At 53.0% G+C, this 13,977-nt stretch overlaps 1 long non-coding RNA gene across 1 annotated transcript; it reads left to right on the top strand.

Moving 5' to 3' along the window:
• Positions 1–5,364: 5,364 nt before the first annotated feature.
• LOC141952706 (uncharacterized) lies at positions 5,365–11,550 on the top strand. The gene is made up of 3 exons (XR_012631699.1): positions 5,365–5,508; positions 9,038–9,154; positions 11,167–11,550. It is a non-coding gene; the product is annotated as an uncharacterized LOC141952706 (long non-coding RNA).
• The last annotated feature ends 2,427 nt before the right edge of the window (positions 11,551–13,977 follow it).

Here is a 13,977-nt window from a genome sequence, read left to right on the forward strand (position 1 = left end):
CATCGGAAAATTCAAAAGCTTTCTCCAACTGTTGATTTCTCATAAAAACTAAAGCAAAACACGCTGGGTGGGGAGGCAGGGGTGAGGGAAGATCTTGACAATGTTGGAGCAGCCCTTTTCACTCCATCAGGACAAATATTTACATTTTTTCATTTTCAAGTAACTCTTGTTTGGAAATAATTTGTTTTATATTGCACTCTGTTACCACGCTTCGAAAAAATCACAAAGAAAACAAAGTGATTTTGCAGAAATACAATGTTTTGGCCAAAACAGAATGACTTTTTTTTTTTCCTAATATTCCCTGGGAACACTGACATTTTGGGGCCTTTTCCAACTTGGAAATTTCAGAGCAAGCTCTCGTCCCTGTTTGTCCAGCTACAGCATAGAATAATAATTCTCGAAGGGTTAATAGATCTTTTAATAATTTTTTTAATCAATCCTTGGCATCCACCAGGCACTTGCACTGCCTGGTTCTCAGGACTGGAGCCATCTGCGACGCTTCCTACCGCTGCTCAAACCCACCCAGAGCATCTGCTGCTCCTGTCAGTGTCATTGCTGTAATTTAGTAAATTAGTTAGAAATCATCAATAACTGAGCGCTGCAGGTAACACCTATAGATCTTGCAAGCAGCAGTTGAAAAGAAAATCTTTTCCTATTGCAAAACCATCCACTGCTGGGCAAGTGCAGGCACATTTTCTCCCTAGGTGAGGATGTAACGTCCTTCCAGGTGTGTGAATCGCTGCAGTTACTTTCCCTGCGCTGGAGAGGGTGGGAGTGATTCGAGTAATTAGTGCTGGGAACACGACCATAACTAATGGGGCCAGGCAAGGGCTGTGTGGTCGCGTCCCTGCCCGTGGTGGGAACACGAGCCGCATTGCTCGTGGTGCAACAGTTGAGAGGTGAGGGATGGGAGATGTCCTGGGAAGGCTGCGGGCTCAGAAACAGCTCTTAATCATCCACGTGATAACCACACCATGGTGAAATCCAGTCTCAGCTTGGGGTTTTCCTTTGGGAGGTGGATTTGAGACCCACTGAAGTGATGGTCCCAGTGACCCTTCTGCGGGTTGCAGCAAAGCGGACACGAGTGCTCTGCATCCCCAAATTCGTGATGCCACACCTGTCCCCAGGGCAGTGGCTCCAGTGGTGCAACACTTGTCATGCCTTTCCTTCCCAAAATCTCCCCTGGCTCCTGCACACCCAAACTCCTCCCATCCCAACATCTTTCCTGCTGTGAGCGAAGCGTGTTTCGATACATGCCAGGCTCCGTCCCTCTCACCCCGCAGAGTCATTCCCATCGGGAGTGTTGCTGCAGGGGGTCTGGAGGGGGATGTCTGGGTTGGGGGGGAGCTGATGCCAAGTCTCCAGCCCCTTCTCAGCAGCATGAACCTCCCTGTCCCCAGGGTTGTGCTCGAGAAAAGCCTTGGGGGGCACCAGCAGCTCCCAGCTCCCGTCTAGTCCAGGGGTGTGGGTTTTGTGTGGGGTCCAGGGTGTGGGTTTGGGGACAGGCAGCTCACTGCCCGTGAGCTTTCTGGTGGAAAACTTCCCTTTTGGTGAAAACATGCCCTTTGTGCATCAGGTGGGAGGAAGCTGATCTGGGCTTGCAGGTGTAGGCAGTTGATTCAGGTGTCTGGAATAGAACTAAGCCCTGCCTAACCCGTAGGGCTGGAAAAGGGCCATTCCCTCCTTTAAAAGGCCTTTGCGGGGAGCCCCTGTCCCTGGTGATGTCCTGCCTAGGGTGGGATGTGCAGTGCTGCCATGGGTGAGCTTTCACTCTGCTTCCAGTGGGTCCAGCATCGCCTCACACCCCATATCTCCTGTTCCTGCTTCCAGCTTTCCCGGTGAGCAGGTTTTCTAAGCCTCTGGTTCTTTGTGCAGCTTTTTGGGATGCTGTCCCTGTCTGAGGCCTCCAGATAGGGACCCATCTCGGGGTCATGGGTGCATCTGCACCCAGTACCAATCCCATGGGGAACACTGTTATGCTGAGCTTCTGGGGGGACAATGTGTGAACAGGGGCTCCTGCCATGTCCCTGCAACATTGCTGTGGGGCACCCCCAAGTCCTGGACCTGTGGCACCAGTGCTTGGTACAGGGCCGTTGGCACCCACTGCAGCACCCCTTTTTGGGATAGTCCGGAGAAGAGGCTCAGCAAAGCCCAGGGGAGGCCATGGAGGGGGCACCGGGGTGCCCTGGCAGTGCTGGGGGGGGTCTCAGCTCACGTGGGGCCATCTGCCACTGCCTGTTCCCTCCTCCCCTCTGGCACATCCCCTCGCTTGAGCACTTCCTTCCTCCCATCCCGTTTTTCCAGTGATGCTTCTCCTCTACTGCTGTCTCCTGTCCCAGCAGCTGTTTCGTAGCACCAGTGATTTTGACTACTCAGTTAACTATTTATCCAGATGGAGCGGGTCTGTTGTCGTGTGCCTGGCATGTTTTTTCCATATACAAATTCTGCGCTGAAGCAGAGAGGACAAAGCCCAACAAGCTCTGCGAGTCATCCCGAGCGCTGGGCGTGCTTGCTTTGGCTGGCGTTCAGCCTCCCCAGGTCACAGCCCCTGCTCCAGCCCCTGCCCTCGCCCCCTTTTACACTGAATTCGGGGGTTTTGTCCTCCCTCTCCCCGCTCTTTCCCTCGTGCCAGTCACGCCGTTGATCCTCGCCCTCCTCACCCTGGCCCAGCTGCAATAAGGAACTGGCATGCCTTTATTTTCCTAGCACTTAATTTTAATGAAATGCAAATCCCAAACACTTTGCAAACCCAACGACCCGTGCGGATGTTAATTGCCGGGGCTGGGGATGCTGTTTGCTGTCCTGGGAAGGTCAGGATGGGACCCCTGTCCCCACGGGGGGTGACAGGACAGCATGACCCTGTGGTCTTTCCTGGCTCTGCCCCAAATCAAGGTCATGCCAGGTCCCCAGCCTCCACGAAGGAGGGTCAGGGAGGATTTGGGGACACATGCATCCTCTCAGGGGACAGAATGTTTCACTGGGGCTTTGGAGCTGGGTACCTGCAGCCCCTATTAGGGCACAAACCCACTGCAGAGCTCAACTCCCGAATATGCTTCTTTTTCACCCATTTCTGCTGCTAGATAAAGACTCTGGGCTTAAAGCTCCCTTTTCCCCAGCAATGTGATGTGATCACCTCTCCAACCCTTGGAGACCCCCATCTCCATTAGGGACAGGAAAAGGCTTCACCTGAGCAAATTCCTCAGAGGATTTTCACCTCCATCCCATCCTCCAGCAGGACTGAGGATTTGGCCACAAGCAAAACCCATGGCTGGTGGCCAGCAGAGCCGAGAGTGCCCTTGCACCCTCAGTCCCCTGGACCACGGCAGGGCCCAGGTTTGGCTGCTCAGCAGCATTTGCATTGAAAATCCCAACTTTGAAATGCAAAAGTGCCTGGCTGCAATGAGAGACATTGCAGCAGGGAGTTTATAGCAAAGCCTAAATATTTATCCAGAAACATTGTGTTTTCCCTCTGGTCTTGAATTTCATGATATTTATTTCCTTTGCTCCCTTCTGGGCTGGGGATGAGCAAGGAGAGCCCCCAGCTCAGTTGTGCTGGAGGGGACATTTCTCACCATCTCACAGCAAAACTAGCTGAAATTCAGAAAACGATGCCAGAACTCCCTCCTTCAGCAAACTTTTTTCTTTTCAGCTCTTCGCAGAGAGCCTGAAGTTTCCGAGCGCACTTGTCGCTCAGTGCATGAAAGGAAAGTTGGCAGCTCTCTGGGCTATTGTCAAACCCCCTTACGAAACTCAAGGATTTCGGCTGCATTTCCTACCCACTGACCTTATCGAGGTTTTGCATGTTCTTGGCGTTTCTTCATGCCACCGGGGCGGTTGTACGCTGCAAAATGCTGGTGGCACTGGGGTGAGGGGCCCTTGTAGGTGTGCGTCCCCTGTACGTGGGTATTTTAACGGAGATAAACAACTCCCGGCCCAATCCATTTAGCAAATTCCCTGCTATTTCTATTTGTGAGTGGTCAGCCAAGGTTTGCTGAGGGGCTCACGCTTGTTTGTTGCTTATGGCTGGTTGCTGAAGGCTTTGCAGCAGCAGTTTGGGGTGCATCCCGGTACCACTCACATGCCCCGGGGACACCTGGGGACCTCGAATGTCAGATCTCACTCACAGAGCACAGGGTTTGCCTTCAGCGCGTCTCCTCCTGACATTCCCACCCTGCCTCTTAGCATGTCTGCAAAAATACATGTGTAAGTCGATGCAATGATGCCTCACAGTGGGTGTGCAGGCAGGGACAGCTGCTCTGGTGCCTTGTCCCCAAGGATGTCCTCGTGAAAGACCTCAGCAGCACATGTCGGGGTCTGCTGGCCTCCATGGGAAGTCATCCCGTGCCAGGGTCACCCAATGCTACAAGACAGGACCAAACCCCCAGGGATTTGCCCCAGCCGTTGGAGGCATGGTCCATCTTTTTTTCCACAGGTACATGTCCCATGAGCTGCCCGAGGTTTGGGTCACACTGCTGACCTTTATAAAGTGGGTTGTGGGGCTCATTAGTGGGGGATGAGGGACACAACATGGGCTGGATCATCTTTTCCCCCTTGAGAGCTCTCATGCAGGAGCAAAGCCATGTGCAGCGGGTGCCATGCTGGGTGCATCAGTGAGAGGTTTAATACTTGGGGGGGGGTGGTGGGGGTGGGGGGGTGTTTGGGGCTTTGCATGTGCCCTGGGTGAGGGTATCTCTGGGGACTCCACTGCCCACCCGAGACAGAGAGGTGGCAGTTTGTGCTCGGTCTGCACCCCGCTGCCATTGCTGGCATCCTGTGGAGCGCTCGCGAGGAGGTGACCAGGAAGGGACCAGGTGCGGGGAAGCGACAGACACGGGGTCATGACGCTGCCTCTGCCAAACTGCAGGACCCACAACGCCCCAAAGCGCGTCCCCCAAAGGCTTTCCCTGGGGGAGCATCAAGATCCACAGGGCTGGGATTACCAGGTGCATGGCGAGGATGTGTCCATGAGGATTTGCATGATGTAAGAGCGAAATCAGGTCAAAATAATTTATCTTGGGTCTGTGCTGCTCGCAGGGGCACGCTGCTGCCCCGGAATGCTGCTGACTGAACCCCCTGTGCCAGGCCCGCAGCCGGAGTGACCGGCCCCACCGTGTTTGTGTGAAACACAAGTGCACCCTTGGCCAGCAGCCACCGAGCAACGGTGTGAGGGTGTTCAGCTTCCTCGAGGCTGCCTGGCTGTGGAGATAAGCGCCAGAGCAGGAAACGTCTTGCTCCACACTGGGCTAGAGCAAGTTTTGGCTCCCCGACACAGGGGGGCTGGGGCTGCGAGCTTAAGGGCAGCAGCCAAGCTCCTCGCCAGTGGGGTGGTGGTGGTGGGGATGTCCCTTTTGGGCTTTCCTGTGAGGTTCCCTCCTGGGGACGGTCCCAGCGTGGGTATGGTGGGACTGGAGGAGGCAGCGGGAGGAGGCTGAGCAGCAGCAGGGCCAGGAACAACCTGCCAACATCACCATCGTACAGCTGCGTAACCATCCGGCTGTGACCCCGCAGGTAAAACATGAACACCACGGCATAAGCACCACACGGTCTGTGCCGTGCTCACCCTTGCAGCACCCCAGCGAGATGAGCCCCCCCTGTTTCACGGGGGAGTGCAGGCATCGCTCTGACCAGCTGCAGAAACAAGGACATCTCTGTGTGCTCAGTCCCTCAGCATCACTGCTAACAGCCAATCGGCCTGGGAAAAGGGCATATGCTGCATGCTTTGCACAGGGTTTGAGCGATTTCCTAACACCTTTCCGGGGTGCAGAAGGCGCCTCTGCCCGGCCAGCTCTGGTGCTGATGTCGGAGCAAGGCATTGCACCCTCTCTTGCAGCCGGCATTGGGAGCTGCATGCATCCAGCACGCCGCTGCTGAGGTTTGTGGTGGGCTGTGTTTTGCCAACAGCATTTAGTAAACAGCCCCACGCATGGTGCACAAGAAAGATCCTAATCTGGCTCAAAACAACCCCACAAACCAACCCAAAGTTATCTCCACAAGCCAAGTCTGCAAATGAAGGAAAAATTCCTACACCCTCTGCAAAACAGTGTCTGCTCTCCTCCTTGATGGAGCTAATTGCTCTGTCTACCAGCAAGCTGCTCCTGGCAGCCTTGACCGGGACATTGTGTCCCAGGGACCGGCTGTTTCCCCGGGATTTAGCACCATCACGGCCACCAAAACATTTGCTTGCTGCCATCTTGGAGGTGGGATTTGCTTTCAGAGGGGAACAGGCAGGGAGCAGGATGAAATGGTCACTGTGGCTGGAGGCTGCTGGAGGGTTTGCAAAATAACAGTTCTTGATAAGAGACCCTAATATTTCATAGAATCACAAAATAGCAGGTTGGAAGGGACCTCAAGGATCATCTAGCCCAACCTTTCTTCACAAAATCATGGTCTAGACAAGATGGTCCAGCACCCTGTCCAGCTGAATGGAACACTTAAAGTGTCCAATGTTGGGGAATCCACCACTTCTTTGGGGAGATTGTTCCAGTGGCTGATTGTTCTCATTGTGAAAAATTTTCCTTTTGTGTCCAATTGGAATCTCCCCAGGAGTATCATGTACGCAGTGTGGGGCCTAATTTTTCCCTAAAGGGCTCTTGCACACAAGCTTTTCCTGGAGGGAAAAAGAAAAATATTAATTGGAGTGTAAAATTAAATTATTTGGAGTATATAAAACAGGGGGTGCACACAGGGCTGAGCATCAGCCAGCACATCCCTCGACAGCATTTTTTTTTAATGTAGGGAAGGTAGGAGAGAGCAATGGTTTGGCTCAGCAGGGCCAGAATTAGCCTGGCTGTGCCTGGGGTCAGGTCTGCGGTGAGCTCGAGGAGAGGGACCTGACTCATGCAGTCACTGTCAGATCATTTAGCGGGTTTATTTCTTTACTGGTGATTAACGGCAGTGTTTCATTTCTAATGGAAGGAAACAGGGAGGAAATGGTTTCTTGCCTTCATTTGTCAGGGATTTGTTTAAACGGGCGCTAGCATTCCCTGGAAATAGGTCACGGTTGTGTATTTTCACGGACAAGAAGCTGATTGGGCTGGGGCTGGATGTCAGATGTTTGGATGGAGGAGTGCTCGCAGGCTTTCCTGTGCGAGGCCATTCCCCTCGCCTTTCCCATCCTCATCCTCTCGGCCCCGTGCCAGGGACGCCCCACGTCCTGCTGCTGGCGGCCGGGGCGAGATGGTTTGCAGTTCCCAGCCAAAGTAGCCTCTGACTGCTATCAAAGTAGACTCTGACTACTCTCCCCTACTATAGGGGATCAGCGGTTAATTAGGTGGAAAATAATTTTCCTGGTATCTCCCTGCAGCGGGGCTCTGCCACGGGCAGTGTGGGGTGTGCGAGGAGGGTGCATCACCTCCGGGAAATGGGTGCCCCCCAGCGTGATTTTGGAGCTGGTAGTCATCGGGCACAGAGCTGTTCATAGAGAAATCCCATTTTTGAGTGGAGCGATGGTGTTGCCAACAACTCCCCCTGCAAAACAGGGACTTGAAAGAGTCTGGTTCAGGCTCCAAAAAGTCCCAGACCTCCCATGGAGCCAGTGCATGTGCTTTAGATGCTTCCAGATGGAACATCGTGAGCATGGTGAGCCTCGCGGCGGTCAAAATAGCCCTGAAACTCTGGTCCTCGGTGTGCCTGGAGCCTGGGGCTGTGCAATGGCCTCGCTGGCACAGCTTTGCAGGGTGCGGGGTGTATTCACGGCTGGTTTGGGGGGTGTGGGAAATCCAAAGCTGCCTGTTGTACTACTGCAACCCCTGGGCAGGCAGGGCAATGCCTGCTGCTAGCTGCTGCGGGACAGCAAGGAGAAAAACGGAGCTCTGCAGCCAGCTGAATTTGGATGACGTGGGGGAAATGGATGGCTTTTTGGGAGCAGAATAGTCAAAATCTTTCGCTGCAGGTGCCTTTGCCTGTGGGCAGCCTGCGGAGGTGGGAACCTGCCGCCGTGCCTGCACAGATGCCCTGGGAAAATTCCAGCAGGGGCTGGCTCCTGTGGCACAAAGGTTGCCAGGCCAAGAGGCAAGGCTGGGGCAAAGCCACTGTCCCGTGTCCTTGCTGCTGCTGGGGCAGCAGCTGCAGACCTGAGATGGGGTCACTGCTGCTGGAGTGTTTGCCTTGTGCCATGTCTCCTGTGTTGACCATTCAGTGGGACACAGTGGGGAGACATGAAGGGGTTCATCGGGGCTTTGCCCCTCGTGGCTGCCCTGATGTGGTCGATCTGGTGCTAGGGGAGAGTTTCAGGGGTAAATAGGGATGTCTGGTGTTTTATAAATACCAATTTTTGGTCATTTTTGCGCTTTGACCATGAGATGTTTCTGTGAATTCAGAGCTCAGGGCTGGGGCTGAGCAAACCCAGAGCGTGGGGTCACGTGGGGTGGCTCTTGCCACCATCCCAAAACCCACAGCAGACACACTCTTTGATGTCCTTGAGACCCACAGCAGCCAAAAGCGTTACTGATAACTGAGATCTGAGCCATTTGAAAAATGCATTTGTGCACTGAAAGGACTCAGCCTTTGGAAAAGTTACTCATCTTCCTCTTCTTCTGAAATAACACCATTCCTCACGGCCGTCCTTCCCCAGCATCACCGCACGCTCTCAGCCTGGCCAGGCAGCCAGAGCCCGAAAATCCTAGCAACAATGACATTGTTTTCTATATTTGCATCACTTAAGGCTGAACAGAACCGATGACACACCGTGGAGCTGGCAGTGGAGCTGGTATTGATGCCATCTGCAGAGAGCCGCCTCCTCACCATGTTAAAATTAAATTTCCTTAACTGTTTGGTTTGTGCTTCTCTGGGGCTGGCGTGCAGGGTGCTCGTGGTGGCCACAGCGCTGTCCAGCCAGGAGCCCGGTGTGGCCCCAAACTGGGGGATGATCTTTGCATCTTGCACCGAGCATGGATGTGGAGACACCACATCTCATCCCCTTTCTTGGCACACGTTGTGTGCACAGGCTCCTTCCAGACATCACGCCCTTCCATGAGCAGTTTCCAGCAGCGAATGTTCTTGTGATTTTTTTTTTTTAACTCTTTTCTTTTTATCACAGGCTGCCTCTGATGTGGGAGACAAGGGCTCAGCTCCACTCTGTCTTCAGCGAGATGCAGGCTGGTGGCTTGCAAACCCTCTTAGGCTCTATGCACCTTTGGATGCTTATGTTTTAAAAGTCAGTCTGGCTCTTTGTATTTTACTTAAAGTGCACTTGGGCACTCATGATCTTGTGTGATCAGGTTAACTTGGTGGGGAGACAGCTTCTGACCTCGTAGGCAAGAGTCATTTTACAGGCTGGGAAAGCAGCAGTGAAACACCATGGCCTTTGCTTTCGAGTTTTGGGGGGTGTTTAGTCGTGCAGAGCCATGGGCCTTTGGATGCCTGCAGACACCAGCACGGTCTGGCCAGGGCTGAGCAAACGTCTCCCTGCTGCATTAAACCTCCCCAGGGAAAATCCACCCACAGTGGAAAAAACTTGGCTGTGGCTGCAGGGTCTCTCCCAGACCGGCTTCGTGCTGCTGTTGTGTAAAGCTGAGAGCGGTCAAGGTCGGGTTCCTGGCGATCCCTCGGAGACGCGGGAACTTCCAGCACAGCCGAGCTCCGGCGAGGGGGGTGAAGGAAGCCAAGTCCTACAGCCCCATCCCACCGGTTGCAGATGCCCTGTGTGGTCCTTCCTTCAGAGACTGGACCTTAAAGCAAAGAATTGTTTGGGTTTTTTTTTAAATAAATTCTGGATTCTAAATGCATGAATTCTGGGTTTTACATTTGGAGAGCACTCACTGTATGTCTACAGCTAGAAACTTGGAGTGTAAAAAGAATGTAAAAGCCAAGACTGGTGTGAGAGACTTCCAGGAGAAGAGGCAGGCAGGCATGCAGCACACCAACTCGCACGAAACCGCTCGTCCCCCACGCAGGGGGGACAGCGCAGCCCCAAAATGCTGTCGGGGCTGCAGGGTGCCAGTGGAGTCCTGCACCACCAGCCACAGCCCAGGGGGACACACACAAAGTGGCAAAAGTGGGGAAATGCGGTGGCGGCTGTGGCTGTGGGCAGAGCACGTCCTTCTGCCCTCCCCCTGACGGCCCTGGGGTGAGCAAGGGAGCAGAAATAGCATCGCAAAACTACAGCTGGGAGGTGGGAATGAGACAGCGGAGGGACGAGGCTGGGGTTGGCTCTGTTTAATCGCTGGGGTTGGGCTTGGGAGCAGCGACGCCACCGGCAAAAGGTGAACTTTAAAATCTGCTGACTGCTCCTCGCTGCCGGGAAGGGGAGCCGGGCCCGTCAGGGGTTTATTTCCCTACCTGTAGTGGGTAACTTTTGCTTAGTAAATGATGAAGACTTACAGATACTAAAAATAATCAAAGTAAACCAAAACCATCCCGGCCCCGACGGCCCCACGAGCAGGCAGCCCTGCATCAAGCGAGCCCCAGAGGAGCCCGTTTTCCTTTGACAGTATTTTTCTAGTTCCTCAGTGCAAGACCAATGCTTTGCACGTTGTTGGCTTTTCCTCTTTGCAGCTTTGCACAGGAGTAAAAGAAATGGCTTTGGGAGATGGGTTATCCCAAGGCGCTCATCTTTTTCCCTCGAGCTGTGGGGTTTATTGTTTAGTGTCCTGCCAAGCACCGAGCCCAGCACAGACCTGGGCTGATGGGGAGTGTTTCCCATGGCCATCACTGGAAGCAGAGGCCATCGCACGGCAGCAGCGCTCTGGCCAGGTGACATTTTAAGCATCATCGATTTTTGGCTTTCCCACCTCACCAGGTCCCGCAGGCAGCTGCCTTTGCCTCGTGTGCCCGTGCCCAGCAGCAGAGCCGCTCAGCATCCTTGGCTCTCTCTCGGTTTGGGGTTCAGCAGGAGCAGCGGAATCCCGGGGTGATGGAGAGCATTTTCTCGGCAGCGGGTGCTTTTGCCGCCTGGGCTGAGCGTGGGAGAGTGCCGCCGGCTCTGTTTTAATTGGCAGTAGTCAATTGGCCCCGCGAGTGCTGGGCTTGATTATCGCTGCCGGCGTTTACGAGAGGGTACGTTTTCCGCTCTCGCGGTGAGGGCAGGAGCCAGGAGAAGCCTCCGCGGCCGTGCCAGGGCTGAGTCACCCTGGTTGGGAGGAAAGGAGTGTGTGTGTGTGGGGGGAATTAAACAGTCAATCATGCTTTCAGCAAGCCTGAAATCATGTGTGATATTTTTATTTTCAGATTCCCGGCTTCGATTTTTGTGGCAAGGTTGTTCCCGACATCCCGACCGCAGTGACGCCACACCGAGGGCAGCCTCCGCCGCGCCGGTGCCGGGGGTGGTGAGCGAAGCCTGGCTCCATCCATCCACCATCCCAGAGCCCCCGCTCAACCCTGCCCAATGAGCCAGAGGGACATTTCGGCAGCTAATTTGCTTTGCAGCCCCTTGATCACCCAGGGCAAGGAGGCCGCCTTTTCCTCTCAGCTCCCCCCTTTCATGCATACGCAGTCCCAAAGGCTTCGGCACTGCAGAAATCCCCAGGAGCCACCTGCCATGGCAGGGAATTGTGTGCAAATGAGAACTATCTTTTGGGAAAACCCAGGAATGGAGGGAACCTGCTGGGATGGAGCAGCCACACGAGCTCTGCGCTCGGGTAAGCAAGAGAAGAAGAGCAATATAATCTGTGCCTTTATAAACAGTATATATATATAAAAAATAAAAGCAGTCAGAGTTGGCCCATGGTTTGAGAAGGACGAGATGTGGTGTTTCCCCTTGGTGAAGCCACAGCGGCTTTTCATGAGATTTGGGGTCAGCAGTCAGGCTGTAGGAGGGGGAGTTCCAGCCTGAGCTGCTGCCAGCAGAAGTGTCCCCAGTGATGGTGGCCCTGGCTGGGGACCCAGGTTGGACCCGCACAAACACGGCCAAGACATAGTTTGCGTTGCTGGAAGCTGGCAAGTCCATTTGAGCATTCCCAGGGTCATCCCGGCCGGGCGCTGAGGCAACACCAGGGCCATTGCTCGCTGTGTTACTGTACATCTCGGGAACGTGTTTGCTCCCAAAGCCCTGGTCCCTGGAGCCATGCAAAGAGGAGAATTTCAAAGGGTTGTTTTTTGGGGGTTGTTTTCTTTATTTTTGCCTCCTTAGCCCCTGGTTTCTGGGCACAGGCACAGCCTGAACCCACTTGGTCCAAGCCCAGCAAAAAAGTAAGATCAACTAAAGCGACTTGATTTGGAGGGATGGTCAGGAATGATGTCTGAGCCAGGAAACCATCACCAATCCCTTAAGCTGGAAAAACAGGCCAAAAATGGTGGACAAAAGCTTTACATCTGCCACAAAGGCCACCGCCTTCAGCATGAGCAGCCGATAGCATTTCTGGGCTCGGCATCCAAACCAAAACGAACTGAGCAATCGCACATGTTCTTCCTTTGCGGAGCCAAAAGCTGTTCCTCTCATGCTATGTATTTGCTCTCTGATTAATGTAGGATATATTTTTTTTCAGAGAAGAGAATCGGAGAAATCGACAGCAGCATGTTAAGTATTTGGCAAACAATTTCTTTTACGTTGCGCGTAGGTAGCGCTCGATATATTTGCAAGTTATATATAGCTAAATACATATATATCACACTCCACATAATGTTTTCACTTTTTTGCAGACTACCTGCAAAACACAGACACTATCAGAAGCTGTATATACAGTCATTACACCACCAACAGCCAATTCTCTAAAGCTTTTTGATGCAAAACATTTTTGTGTTTTCCGGGCAAAGACAACAGGATTTTGGTCCTGACTTGCCCATACTGCAGGCAGAGATGTGGTCCACGTGTTTCTGGGTATCAATGTACCTGGAGCTGTAAGTGTGTTGGTAATTCATGGCAAGTTTTCAGACGTTTGAGAAATTTCTTTGGTGTGGGGATCAAACTGGGGTGGTGGTGGCTTGGCTTCTCCTTTAAAGACAAAAAGTAAAGTAAAAATTTTGGGAAAGAGAGATACAACAAATGAAACCTTTAATTTTTATTGGGTTTAGTTCCTCCACTTCTTAAATAGAGCTAAACCTGTGTTGCTTTAAAGGGAACAATTCCCTTTTTTTGTTTAGGAAGTGTTGAAACAAGATCCTGGGACTTTTGGAAAAAATAATGCTGCTGCTTTTTATTTTTCCCCTGTTCCTTCCAGCTTGACTCCCCAGACAAACTCGTCCCTTTTACCTCTGGTTGCATTTTTTTTGCTAAAACAGCATCAGTAAAGTCACTGCTGTATTTTCCCGATTCACAGAGAAATTTGCAGCCTGAAACATCCATCCCGATGCTGTACAGAAATGTGCTGGGTTAGCTTTTTTTTTAATTGTGGGCTTCCCTGCCCCGAAGTGGAGGGTTTGTGGGGGTTTGTCTGGTTTTCCTTTCCAGCGCTCACGAAAGAGAAAGAGGAAGGAAACCCGCCATCACTTGGCCTGATACTTGGTTAAAAATAGCAGGGCTGGCTGGGCCGGGGTTCCCATCCTTGCTAAAGGTCACTTCCCCAAGCCCCATGGCTGAAAATATGCCACCAAATGTCCCATTTTGGCACATTTCTGATAGTTTGGAGGCAGCAAAGAGCCTGGAGGAAGGAGGGATGTTCACCGCCCTGCAAAGCTCGGCTCCGGGCTGTGTATGGGGTTTATTTTCCATCCTAGTGAACCACATCCAGGGTCCCCTCCTCTGCCTCAGGGTGTGACAGCCACAGTGGGACCTCCACAGCTGAAGAGCTGAAGCTGGCACGTCCTGGCTCCCTTCCTCCACTGCAAGGACTGTGTCCCTCTGGCCAGTGCATGGGTCCTGCCCCTCTCAATCCTTTTTTTTTTTTTTTCATTTTAAACATTTTTTAAATTTTTATTTTTTTAAAAAAAAAATATTTTTCCCTGCACAGCTCGTCTACTGTCTGAGATCAGGGCAGTCCCAGGGCTCAGCAGCATGGCCTTGGTGGCTTGCAGGGGGACAGGAGGCAGGGAGAGCTGGTGCAGGCCAGGAGCCAGCTCCAGTCCTCCCTTCTGCATCACTCATCATGGGCAGCTGATCTCCAA

Source organism: Strix uralensis, chromosome 20 (genome assembly GCF_047716275.1).
Source record: "Strix uralensis isolate ZFMK-TIS-50842 chromosome 20, bStrUra1, whole genome shotgun sequence".
NCBI lineage: Eukaryota > Metazoa > Chordata > Aves > Strigiformes > Strigidae > Strix > Strix uralensis.